This window comes from Apteryx mantelli, chromosome 3, assembly GCF_036417845.1.
Source record: "Apteryx mantelli isolate bAptMan1 chromosome 3, bAptMan1.hap1, whole genome shotgun sequence".
Classification (NCBI taxonomy): Eukaryota; Metazoa; Chordata; class Aves; order Apterygiformes; family Apterygidae; genus Apteryx; species Apteryx mantelli.
Genome location: NC_089980.1, coordinates 129,475,155 through 129,489,793, shown reverse-complemented (window position 1 = coordinate 129,489,793; position 14,639 = coordinate 129,475,155). Strand labels below are relative to the sequence as shown.

Here is a 14,639-nt window from a genome sequence, read left to right as displayed (position 1 = left end):
ATCTGGACAAATTCCCTATTTACTAAGCTTTCAGCTAACTTAGGGCAGTCACTTTTCCACATCACATTCCTTCTACAGAGAGTGAAGAAAAAATCAAAGTGTAGTTAGACTTTGAGAGCCACAAACTGGGTGTCAGCACCTCCTCACACGCTCACGTTTCCATGCACAAGGCACTAAAGAAAGCTGATACAAAGATCCTCGGAGGACTGGAATCCAGGACTCACCATATGTGACTGTAGGGGACCATGCTCACTCATGATCCTGCTTAGCATGAGAAGATTTGATGTTCTGTATGCAAAGTAGCACAAATTAAACCATCCCCACTGCAGAAGTGCCCAGCACATGATTTTTTTAAGTCACTTTTCACAGGAGGAGGAGCATGGATGCGAATCCCCTCTGATCTCCACACTGCAGTGCTCTGCACTATGCACACATCTTTGTTTCCAAAGCAAAAAGAGACCTCTTCTAATTTTTTACCCCCCCCCCCCAAAAAAAAAGGATAACTAAACCAAAGCACAGATCCTGATGGAAGGGATTTCTGTTACTAATTTCAGAAACATCCAGGCGTTCAGCATTTGACAAGCAAAGGCAGCTCAAGAGTACTGCATATAGGTGTCCTTATTGCTCTGTACCTACCTTCCATAGGCAGAGTGCTCAGGCACCTTCCCAAGGCCATCGAACCTATACAGGAGGCCAGGCCTGTAAGTGAGTTAAGCACAGCAGGATAGTGTTTTTGTGGACCTTTAGGCCAACGCTTCTCTGAGATGTCGTCTTTTCTGCAAATACTGCCTATAAGCTTATTTGGATATTTTGCAGCTCCACATATTGCCATAATGCATTCTTTAAAAAATGACAGTCCTAGTCTTTTCTCATTTATGTGAGTATAAATCCAGTGCAATTCTATGGAAGCCATTAAAACAAAACCATACATAAACAAAGGTAAAATCAGGCCCTGCATTTGTTGGTTACAATTCTTATGTATGACAAATGATTCTGGGGGTCTTACTTTGGAAGTACCTAACCTGAAACAGCTTTTCAAATTGGAGTGCTTAATGCTGTCTAAAGATGGGTCTTCTGCAGGGCACCCAAAAGTGAAATTCCCAGTGTTGCAAGTCACTCTTTAAAATTTTGGCCATTTTTTCAAGGGATATGTCAGTGTCTCAAACAGATGCAAAAGCAATGACCACTCAAATAGTTTGGTGTTTACAGATTCATCAATCAAAAAGAAGCACTTTGATCACCTGACATGATTCAAACAACATACTTGATATCTGATACCAGACCAAGATCATACAGATCTAATAAACTTTTGGCTCCTGCAAATTTCTTTTAAAAAATATAAAAGAGGATCAGTTATAGAGAAGTTGATTAATATGCACTCTGCTCAAACAGCCTTGAACATCTGTGTATTAAATTCATTTATTAAATTATACCAATCTGTATTTTAATGAGTAAAAGATACTTATTCTGCCATCCATCAAAATAAACTCAGGAAATACTTAACATTATAATCATTTTTCTTGTTTGAACATGAGTTATGAAATATGAATCCCACACTAAGAATGCTGTACTTGCCATTATGATCAAATATGTTTTTACAGGTGCACCAAATATTCTGTTTTCATTTCATTCTCAAACTGTTGAAAATATAAACCATGTTTTATATTTCTTAGGTAGGTAATATTGCCTTTTTCCCCCCACATGGCACCCATTATTAGTGAGTTATTACCATGTCTTTTTTCAAACACATACTACATATCCTAAAGTTGCTTAGTAATGAAAATACAGATTTATGTAACATCTAGTATCAAATAACATTTAGGGCACACTTTGGTATTGAAAGGTTTGGGGCACTAATAACTTTCAAGTGCATGTTAATATTGCCAGATAAGGTGTATACAATCTGTCAAGTTCAGTCTTTTACCACCTTGCTTTTTTTGCCTGAGGAAGGTTAACTTTTAGGCACAACAGCATTTAATATATGCATGCATTGAATTTTTGCTTCTTATTGTTCTGATAGCTGTGATTTTTATTTCCATTTTCTTTGCCTCCTTTTATTAAAAAAAAAAAAAATAGGGAAAAATCCTGGCAGCCAGACAACAAGCTCAGCTGGGATAGCAGGTGAGCTAAGCTATAGACTTCTTCCTAGTATCAATTTGACACCATATCAAACGCTAAGTACATTCATTTTAAAAATTCCTTCCTTCTATTTGTACAGAGTGAATAGCTGGTTAAAGACAGAGCTTAGTGCTGGAAACCAGATTCAGAAAGAAAATATTTGGGGGAGTGCAATGAAGAAAAGCAAGATATGACTGCAAGAGGCAGAGATTCTCAGTTGGTACTGAATCCACATGCCTCTGGCAAATTCAGTGGAGCTGCAGCTCCAATACCGAGATTTGGCACCTGGATTCTAATATACAGATCAAATTCACCATATTAGCAAGTGAGACTGCAATACTACTTTCAGTAAAGAAATGGGAACTTTTCCATTGATTTCAATGGAAATTTATGGTTCAAACCATAAAAGAGCATATCAGCTGTAGAGCCAGCACACTCTGAAAAGGGAGTCACATTCTGGAAAGCAAATATAACCATACATTAATCCATTTTTTTGTAAAACAAATGGATATGGTAGGAAATCACTTGGCATTTTATTGGCAAAGGGGAAAACCATTCAACAAAGCCACCACTTCATACCACAAGTTACCACCACGCCAAAATTACAGCTGAGGCAATGTCAACCCTTTTCTTGGGTACATGGAAAACAGCTGATATGAGGAAAGAGGAAAAAGGATATAGGAAAACCTGCAAAAAGAAGTCCTATGGTGAGTGAAAGGGAGCAGTAGCTGTCGTTAGCTGATTATGCCCCAAAATGGGCACTCGCAAATGGCAGAATTTAACACTTCTAACTTAAGGAGAGAATTTAGAAATCAAATTTTCTTTAAAGAGTCCTCATTATTGCCATTGCATTTATGATTTTTAGTCACTGTTTTTCTACTTAATTCATATAATACATAACACTTGAAGTCCTCTCTTGTTGAGAAACCCAACTTTTTTTGCTGTACCTGTGTAGATCTAAAAAGTCAAGAAAAGCCATTGTGATCATGTGGTCTGAACTCTTAAAATGTACAGGCCAAAGGGCTTGAACAATAACTAGCATATAGTTTGCTTAACTTCTGTTTGCTCTAAACCTATCATTCTTAGAAAGATGTTCAGTCTTGTCTGAAAGACTCATAGTGATGAAAAGAACCTATCACACCCTAACCTGAGTTATTCCAAATATTAGTTACCTGCATTTCATAATTTCCACCTTAATTTTAGGCACAACTAATCTATCATTGTATTCCAAATACTAGACTCCCTTATGATCATTTATGTACCTGTCCTCAATGGTCAGTAAAAAGATCACATCTGAAAAAAGGACATAGCTACCACAGTCTACCAGAAGCAGCTGGGAATCTAGAAAGTCCTATCTATTGCATATCCACTTTAAAAAGCAGACAAATCCCTTCAGTTGGAGAAGCTCACATCCTTTGTTGACTTTTCTGTACTATATGGAATAAAATATGTGCATATGTACATGCATTAAAAACCCTCAAAGTGTAGTTTATTTAATCAAAGAAGACATTTTTCCTGGCATAAAAGTCACATACATCTTGACTTTATCATTTGAAAAATGCCTTTCTTACTTGTGTTCTATGGATAGGTTAGAAATATTTGAAATGTCACATTTATTGATCATTTGGGACGATCAACACAGATTCGCGTGTAAATTCAGATAAATTATTCATGGAATCATCTCTCCATTTGACTGTCTCTAATCGATACATCAAAAGGAAATATTCTAATATGAATCCAATCCTGTAATGAATTTCTGTGGAACAATCCCTGCAACCCCATGGTCACAACTGATTTTAGGAGGAATCCCTATCTATATAGAAATCAACCATTATCAAAAATGAACAGAACTTTAACAACTGAGATTCTTATAAACACTTAAAAAAATACATATATAGAAAAACAAATCTGTATTAAATAGCAACCCCCAAACTGACCCAAGATAACATTCAGCCAAATGCTGAACAAAATTATGTCAGAAATCTTGAAGATGCTTTAAGTTAATTACTCAAGTCAGAGAATTTTTTGATGGAGTGTTCTTCATGGCAGGTTTCTCAATGTTCATCTCCAGCTTTGATTTTTTTTTTTTTCATGTACCGCCAGATATATACGAATTTAGCAATTATTTTATGGCAAGCAGAAACCTCACATGCCTCTATAAACTTGTGAAAGTTGGATTAGTTTGGTGATTTCTCTCCCTCAGTCCCCACCCTGACTCATAAACCAACCAGAATAAACATAACATTTCAGGATAAACCAGTAGAAGACTGAGTGAACCATTCTTGGACTGTTTCTTACCTGGCCAAAATCTGGAAGTTAAATTCTCTGCCTGTTACTAAATGGATTGTTCAACCTTCTGCCTTCATAAGGAAACTCAAGTGGAGGAAAGTGGTGCTTCTGAGTGTTGGTGGCCTTACTGTTCATATGAAAAACTGGCAAAAGGATTTTCTTTCTTTTACTCAGGAGGAAGTCAAGTGGCTGCAAAAGATTTTTCATGGGAAGAATTTGTCAATTTAATTAACTTTTAAGACAATAAAATAAGAGGAGGAAATAGCAGTGTGTTTATCAGTGTTCCACAGAGGTAGTAATTGCAGCATCTCCATGCAGAGGAATACCATCAGGCCAGAACTCATAAACCAAAACACTCAGACACATTATCCCCACTCAAGAAGGCAGCTAACAGTCTTCAGAATCAAAAATGTGATTCTCTCATTGTAAACTGAGCAGTGCGCATCCTTAATGATATTTTGATAACATCATAAACCTTCATTTACTTGTCTTAACACTTTCAAACTCCTCCTTTCCCCCTTTTTCTTTTCCTCCATCCCTTTCGGGCTATCATGGGTATCTGTGAGACATTGTCCATTTTGGTATCTACTTGTCATGAAGTAAATGTAAGTTTTGGGTATACAGAAAACACAAGCTAAGGTTTTAAATGAACTGCCTACCACCAAACTATTACATACTTGGGGTTTTGTGGTTTTTTTTTCTATTTTTCTTCTTTTTACTTTTTTTAATGTTTGAAGGTCCTATTTATTTCTTTATGAAAGACAATTTAACTTCCCTATTCCTTAACATACACTTTGCCAGATTTCCATTATTTGTGTACCTTTTTTCAACAGCTATCTCAGGCCTTCAGCAAGCAATATTTTACTGAAATTTTCTAAGCATTATATTAAATACCAATTTTTCAAAGCCCCTCTGAATACAAGTAATTAACACAAAGGTACTGTGGAAAGGAGAATCATGCTAAAATATAAATTCAGCATAAGGCAGAGATATTCAGTTCAGATTGAGGAAGATACCTAGCAAGTAGTAATGCTTCAAAGACCTTGGTATGATAAAGGAATGGAAATTTAATGTAAGTTTACAAAACTATGTATGTACCAAAAGGAATTTTATTTTTCCTTTTATCTCATGGAGTTTTCCAGGTCTTAGCTACCTTGGTCCTTGGAACTAACTGAAAAATTGGAGGGAGTTCATAGGAATGTAAGTAAATTGGCCAAGTTTTTATAGCAGTTGATTGAAAATGAATGTGGGAATGTCAAAAGGTATAGCGCTTAGCAGAGAAGACATAATAACATCATGTAAATATTTGAAAGTCCTAAGCATTGAAGTTGTAAGAGAATTATTTAGGATGATATGAATAGTTTGAGTGGAGGAGCAGGATGGCAGTAAGAGAGTAGGAATTCAAGCAAAAATAACTAAGAGACCTTTTTTAAACATGGAATAGTTTACAAGAGAAATTATAGGAAGCTTCAAGACTCAGACCATTTAAACAGGGCAGCTCAATCCATTCAAAATTAATTTTTCAGAAAATTACTTCATTTTAAAAGGGAATAAACTAGATCACTGTTATTCAACCATTCTGGCTGGGTAAGTCACATGTCTTCTTTCAGCAACCTTGGGAGAGACATATGCCTTATCATACAATAAGATTTATTTCATGTTAAGTGTTTATATACATATAGGTCCAGAGCTCCCAGAAAGCAGCAAAGATATTTCATATCAGTGAATCATTTGAATCATGCATGTGTTACCACATACTCAGATCCTGCAATCATGCTGATCTTGGAACCAGCAGACTTATTGCATGTACATTACCCAACATAAGTGCATGTGGAAGTCCCTGGGAGCTCCTAGTCGGCAATCAAAGATGGTATTTGGGAGTGGTCTACTTCTATTTTGAATAGTCATGCAGACTATTCCTGGTTGCCTTTTTTTCCCAAGGTAACTTGGGAGTATACATATTTTGGTGGCAACCTCAACTTCTTCCTGGCTACCATCTTTTTTCAAGAAATATCTTATCGCACCATCTCTAGGGAGAGAAACATTGCTACTGCTGGAGTAGGTAATACGAAAATTTCCATATTTATTTGGGTTTGTTATGTCTATCATATTTTCATACATATAACTCACAGGCTGTATATTGTAATATCTATCAGCTAATGAAGCCATTATTCCTTATCTCCTGTATGCTGTCTTTTTTATTTACTACACAGAGAAAAGCAATTCCAAAACAGCAGACAGACACAGCAAAGATAATGCAAAAGCAGAGAAGACAATCATAATTGATAGATATTATTTACCAATTTACCCTAACATTTTTTAAGTGAAATATCAACTGAAATTTTGTCTTAGGGATTGCTGAAAATAGTCCCTTAAGACAAAAGAGTAAGAGGTTGTTTATAAGAGCTGGTTCTCAGCGGAGGTTTTGGGAAGGAAATAAGCATTCTTCACCAGTTGCACAGTATATTGCCTTAGGCAGAGTACATTGATACTAAAGCAGTTTGTCTTATTATTCATCTCTGTTCACTTCTGCAGTTGGTTTTGGTGTTGACATGAAAATAAATGAATAACAGAGTATCTAAACAAATGTTTTGTCTAATGGAGAACTTATAAATGACATGCCAGTTACATAAAATGTCAGATTCTCTTCTGTCGCTGTTTTGCATCAAAACAGAGTATGTGATTTATGAGGAAAACAATTAAATACAACCCAAAGAGCATGGAAGGACTCTCCCTAAATTCCACAGAGCTTCAAAATGGATTTTTTTGTGAAGAAATAAAAGTTACTGACATAAAAAATTTTAACCTCAGAAGGCACATGGGGATATTAAGAAACTTACACTACTCTGAAAAGAAAGACCTAATAGAAGCTCCACAAAGCACTTGAAGTGGGGGATGGCAAAGCAAGAAACTCCAGAAAAAGATACTTGGAGTATTACTCTAGTACCTAGGAATAGATGCTTTGAGTATTTAGATGTTCTTCAGTAGTGTAATCCATTAATATTCTGAACACAAGAGTGTGGTATCCCAAAACATACAATTATAGTTATGAAAAGTTTCAAAATAGCCAGTATTTCTATCACCTAACTTAAAGATACCTGACATAGTCACCAGAGAGACTACTCCAAAGAATGATTAAAAGCACCTAAGTTAGGTTTCTGCCCTGAATTCTTCAGTGGAGTCTAGAGACTTGGGGGAGAGGGGATTTGCAATGCCTAGCCTTATGTATCTATACTGCTTGCTATCATTCAGAGAATAAACACCAAAGTTTTCTGGTATTGCCACTGAACATCTGTGGAATGCTTTTAACTTCAGATTTTCAGTAGGCTTAAAATCAAATGGTATAAATTCCCTTACTGTTGCTCTTCCCAGGTCTGTATTGCCCACCGATTACCAGCCGTTCCCACCAGCCAGTATGAACATCACAGATATTCCCAGCATCCTACTCCACTGTGCCAGCCCGTGATGCAACATATCCATTGATCCATAAATCACTGCCTCAGAATGTGTTTCTAATTCCACCTCTTCCAGGGACTTAGGCTTGCTCAGACACATGACTTGACTTAGCTGAACGTTGAATTTATTACATAAAATTTCACAGAGCTTGGTGCCTATAGTTAGATGGCCTGAATTCCTGCTGTGAGACCGAAAAGGAAATCTTTTTGTTTGACAAAACCATGACACATACAGATTCATTCAATTTATGCCACTTAGGGCAAAGCATACATTTCATTCTGATCTGTTCCCCTCAGCTTTTCAAAGGAAAGACGACAAGTGGACCCCTGGATTGGAAACATTTGATGATTTCCACAAGCCTATGAAAATGTTCTGGAACAAGTCAGGAAATGAGGTCAAGTGGCTGGATGCTGAGAACTCCTCCTGGGATGAAGCAAAGATTTTGGAGCAACACATTTGTTGGAGCACATATCTTGGGCTCAAATGTGACTCAGTTTTGAGCATCTGATGTCAGGGCCCTGAATGCACTAATAGGCCTTAATGGCCCTGACTGGCCTCATCTGGGGCCTCCACCCACACCCTCTGCCCATGGGCCCTGGAGCCCTATTGCAGCTCAGCAAAGAGCCTTCGGTCCAGTCCCGAGCTGCATTGCAGATGTACCTGTCTTCAACTCCAGCTGCATCGCAGCCATGCCCATGCCTGGCCATTGGCCCTGTTGATCTAGACTCTGACTTGCAGACTGACTTGCCAGCTTGACCTTGGACCTGCCTTGTCACTATGAACCTGCCTGGAGATCCCTGCACTGTGTCTGACTCGGTTACCACCACCAGACCTGATTCTGACCTTGATTCGCTGACTTGCACTCCTGGCTTGAACTCCGACCTGCCCCATCACCATGCACTTGCCTGGTGAACTGGGACTCTTGGTTGACCCTGGCTGCCAGCCCCCGGTCTGCCCTGCTCCCTCACTGGGGACAGCGGGACAGGCCCTGCCTGGTGTAGTATCCCCTTAGCTCCTAGCTCACTGCCTCTTAGGGAGCAGTCGGCCCTCGCTGCTCCCTGACATCTGGCCTCAGAAGAGTGATCCAGCCTTCTTATCATAAATGCCTAAGTTACATTTAATTCAGGCCCCAATGAAGATCTTGAAAGAGAGATCTTCTGCCCAACTTGTTCAATAGTGGCAGTATTGTTCAACCCCAGCCTTTATACCCTGCTCACCATACACATAATTACCGCTTGCACAGAAAACTTGCTCCTATTTTTAACTTGAGGGGGCTTGAAGCCTCATCTCCTACGTTTCCAGAGAACTCTCCATCAGAGAGAATTTTCCATGCCTCCTGCTGGAGCTGAGTACAGGCAGAAATGCAAAGTAACAAGGTCAGAAGAGCAGAGGAGAGTAAGACCATCTCTCCCCTTGGGAGAGGCACATCTGGCATCCCTGTTCCCCTGGTCATCTCTGGATAAAAAAGGGAAGCAGTCCAGAGATCAGATGTCTTCTGTGCTCCGCATTCTACTCATGTCCTAATAGCTAGATGAAAACTGTATCTTTTGCCTCTTTTCTTCCATTTTTAAGACATTTGCATTCATAACTATACTGCAGGCCAGTTTCAAATTTCTTCAGTCTCAAAAAGAAATCTCTTACTCCCAGGTGTAAGCAGTACCACACTATGCAGAAGACTCTCCAGTGACTTGGGTAGAGTTTGAGTACCTTCATTCTATGAAGGGTTAACTTGCTTAGTTTGAGACAGATGCTATTCAGAAACTACAGAGCTGAATTTATAATTAATTTATAAGTAACATGTTAATTTAATAAACTGAACAACTGGAGAAAAATGAGTGAAGAAAATGTGTTACATTAACTCTACACAGTACTTTTGTAAATATAAACTTTATTTAGATTCAAAGACACATAAAAATTGTATCACATAGATGTACTGCTGACTCCCCCCGCCTCCCCCAACATCTTTGAACCATGTTGTAGTGGCTCAAAGAAAAAAGAAGCTTCAATTAATAAAGGTATGATTTATAAACTAATGTTTCCAGCTGTTTTAAAATTTAATCAAATAATAGAAAAATTATATCAAACTAAGATTAGGGTATTGAATTGCTGACAGTTATACCTAGCAGTGAGTTTAAGAAAAGCAAAACAAAACAAAAATCATAATTGAAAATAATTTTTAATCAGGAAGAACATAATATGGACTTGTTTACCTGGGAAAATTGAGGTACATGTTACTATAATCACTCCACAATAATTCTACCTATGGATTTTTTGTTCTTGAAACATGGTGATTTTATTCTCAAGTAACTTCTAAGTACATTAATTTATTCTAGAATTATATTCACCAAAGGTCTTTAACTAAATTATCACTGAGCAGCTACAAAAGAATAATTAAAAACAAATAACTATGCTGAGCATGCAGAGGCAAGACCTTAGAATAACTGTGGGCCTTTGTGTTTACAGGAAGAAATCCATGGTGATGTATTCTTATCATCGAAGAATGTATATTTGAAATTATTTAAGTAGTTTAAGTTTCTAATATTCAATCATGAGATTTCATTTGATTGAAATATTTATGAGATCATTGATGGTCCCATAAATTCTAAATACATTAAAAACTCTGCTGGCAAACTGAATAAAAATTTGGAAGGCAGATTTCAAGTTTCATCTTGATATCGAAATTATTAGTTTAGAATTCTACAGAAACAAAATAAATATACCATTGAGCTCTGGTGCTTTAAGGAATTGATTTACTAAGAGATATGATATGGACAAAAATATCTTTACGTTACTTTATACTGTTCTCATTTATCTTTAAATTCTGCTTTGAATTCATGTAGTTCCAATATTCTTAAGTTGCATAGCAAGTAAAAATTCAAGAAATTCATAAGAAACATGTTATGGATAATTGCCTAATTAAAATCCTGAAACAGTATGGGTTTTTTGTACTGCATTTACCTTAATGTTCTCGCATTGCACATGTGTTCATTAATCTTGTTTTATTTGTTTCTGTAGTTTCTCTCTTTTTATGGGTTATATATTACGAAAACAATTTTGCTAGTGCTCATGTACATAGACAGAATATACTGTATTCCCATGATTTGTGCATTTCTCTTCTCTAGCTTGATGAGGTTATTAAAATTATAGGCCTGAACATGGCATGATGATTGGTGAAGAGTGCTTTCAGAAAGACTGTGTGCTAGTTAGAACTGAAATTACCATTTGTTTCAAAATGTTCCAGGGAATGATTGCCCACTGAGATAATGTAAGTTAACTAAAGAAAACTTCAAACAGAGTTTAACGATGAAGTTGTATTTAAGGGAAATTCAATGTATTTAATACAGTGCCCTATGTTGCAGAGTGCAATATTAGTCTTTAAAAAGCTTTTTCTTCCCATTTTTTTAACTGTAACATAAAAATCATGGTTAAAATTCATCATTCCGAATAGGCAAAGCTAGTATTTTATAGAAGCACAAGTAATTATAAGAAAAGGATATGTTATAGAAATAATAAAATCCCAGTATAAAGGTCCAATGACGTGCAGTAGAAAGCTTATACTAAAGAAAGTGTAGTTCTGATCTGGAGACCCTCAAACTAGTTATGATCGTCCCTGCCTCTGCTAAAATTAAATGGACAGGTAAAGAAGTATATTTTAATATCTTCAGCACAACTTTTACTTAGAATGCATTCTTGAAAGATCAAATCATAATAACATAATGGGAATATGTGTACCAAATATCAGCATTTATGAATAATAACTGCAATCTATCTCTCTCCCATTTTGTTTTACTCTTCTTTGTGCTTTTGGTCCTTTACTTTTCAGAAGGATTTGGGGCAACATTTAGTTTAGTCCTTAAATTATTGAGACAAATTCAATCTGGATTAAGCTTTCTATATACTGTTGCTACACCAGATAAAAGGTCCAGCTTTGCCAAAATGAACATGATAAAACCATGTAAACCACGATAACTGGAACAAAATCCCAGTCTTAGACAGGAGATGATAAGTAAATGACCCCAAAAGACAGAGAGCCTAAAGTAACAGTGATATGATTACGGTCAGAAATTGCTCAGTGATCATTCATAACGGATCTGCAAAACAGTATGTGACCAAAAAAAAAAGATACAAATGTATATTTGAAGATATCAAAAGACCACAAATGAGCATAGTTCTCTGACTACAAAAGACAATTCATTGACAGCTTAGGATATGTTCTACATGATCTTCTCATCGTCCCTGGGTGACACCTGGGAAGGGTGACACCACCTGTCAATTCCTACGCAAAGTATTTTCAGATTTTTTTCTTTGCTATTATTTTAACTCCACTTGTTTCCCAGTAAAAGGCAAGGAAAAAATATTTGCAACTTTTAACTGTAAAATCTAAGACACTTCTAACAGGGAAGTGTCATTTAAACATGATATAAAATACTGAATGAGATGAAAGTACACAAATAAGTGTGTAACTGTGAATTTGTAGTGACTTTTTTGTTAAGCTCCTGAAAAAGCAATATTGTTTAGGAAGTCAACTGGTCTTCACTGAAACGCATGTTGATCTGTTATGGATGTGGAAAACTAGGGCTGGGCTTTTTCAACATTGCCTGAAAGGTTCAACAGTTAATGAAATGAATGGGAATTCCATGTCTCATTTTCATAAGTGGATTTCACTTCAGAGCACATTACTCTAAATGCACTTCTCCACTAGAAATATCAAGCCTTTGTATGACACAGAATGGAAATCTTTCCACATTCTTCTTTAGGACACTGAAGAGAGTGTCATTCCATGTTCTCCACTTCTCTGTATCTACCTTATCCTTCCTCTCCATGCATAGACACACTTTTTCAGAATAACCTCCATTTTTTCCCTAACTTTCTGTATTTCCCCCTCTCTTCAACTCTATTGCTTACTGTATTTATTAGCAGGTGAGCATATATTTTTATTGGAATATGCATGAATAAAAAATAACGTGAAAAGAACATTTTTAAGTCACAGATTCAAAAGTGAGAGCATGCCAGAAATAAGCTTGCCCACGTAACCTAAATTCATTTATCTTGGGCGTATACATTCTGATACAGTCTTTAATTACATGATCACAAACTATTTTTTCCATAGCACCCCAACCTCCTTCAATGCCCAGATTAGATGGTGCTTACTTAACGAACAGCTGTTCAATATTTAGTTCATTGTTCAATGCATGGTCCCATTGTTCAATGCATGGCCCCATGCCATCTTTGTTGCACACTCGTCAAACCCTTCTGTAAAGACATTTAACTTTCCCATGAGTTTTCTTTTATGATGCTCATCAGTATAGTTTTGAAAGCTTTACAAATATTAATTATGTCCACAATACCCTTGTGAGATGATGGGTTTTATGACCATCCTAAAGTACGGAAGTGAAGCACAGAGAGATTAAGGTTAACAATATCCATGAATTTTGAGTATCCAGTTTGAAATGGCTTGGGTTTGATTTACAGCTCCCATTGACCTAAGCTGCAGCTGGGAGTCTTCAGCACTTCTTCGAATTTGTTTCCACAGTCTCAGGCTGGGCACCAAGCAAATGAGGCACATTCTATTAGCAGCAATCTATGAAAAGTTTGTTTTAAGTTACTTTCCCAGAATCACATATCTGGGGGGCTGATGGGAAGAGAATTCAGTTGTCCAGACGAGCATTCACATGCCTTCATTATGAGGCTGTCCCATTCTCACTGAAATCTCTTGCTTCAGCTTCACATTCCTTCCCACTTTTGCAACAAACTTTCCTGTAATACAATCCCAGGGAGATAATCTCTACCCTCTGAGTGGGACAGAGATCTCTAGAAGAACTATATGGATATGTACTTAAAAATTGTGCCATGATACATAGGCAAATCTTAAAAGTGCAATTTCTTTCTCTTTGAAGCCCTGCATTTTCAATCTTAATAATGTCTCACTTCCCACTTGCAGTTTCCCCTATTATTCTTAGTCCTAGACTCTTTGCCCAGGTAATCTCAATTTCCTCTCTCCAGTTTCCTCTCTGTTTCCTTCAGCTCTCCCCTTCACTCCTGAGTCCTTGTTTCCCTAGATACATCATTTCAGGCCAGTCCTTACTCATAGGTTCAGCTTTCTTCTCCACTGCATTTGAAAATGCAGTTCCTCCTTCACCTTTTTGTGCTAGAAGAAAGGTTGTGGTGAAAAATAGAGAATTGTCATAACAAGCACAATGCAAAACCTGTTCCCTGCTCTCATTTTAGTGTCCATATAAGCCAGAAAGTCCATCCTTGTCCCCATCATTGTGAGCTAGAGCACTTGGTCACTTGGTGCGGGATGGTGCCTGTGGAGACAGTAAGATGTAGGAACATTCAGATGCCTGAGCATGCTTTGGAAGTTTTATCCATAAAACTCAAGAGTTTTTAACTGCATCTTCACTGAAGTAGCAAAAAAGCCCATCAAAGGCCTATCTTTTCTTGCCTATCCACCTCACTGAGAAATTTCACTTTTCTGTTCTTAGGTTTGGGAGCATTGGTACATTTCAAAGCAAAGATTTCAAGAACTTCAGTGACATGGGCAAAAATACATATTCTTTCCTTGCATCATTCCTAGAAATGGCTGAACTATTTTGGCTGGAGTTTTCCAGAAAAGTACAGCCTGAGACAGCTACTTGGCACGGAAAACTTCAGTCAAAATAGTTACAGTTTGGCACTATTATAAGCAGATGAAATCAAGGTTTCATAATAGGAAGCATTAGGTAATTTTAATAATAGGCAGTTCTATCACCTATAAAACCTTTAAACATAACATA

At 37.1% G+C, this 14,639-nt stretch overlaps 1 long non-coding RNA gene across 7 annotated transcripts in view; it reads left to right on the top strand.

Moving 5' to 3' along the window:
• Positions 1–14,639, top strand: part of LOC106492254 (uncharacterized) — a 105,465-nt gene that overhangs the window by 54,336 nt on the left and 36,490 nt on the right. The gene's annotated exons all lie outside the window — the stretch shown is intronic.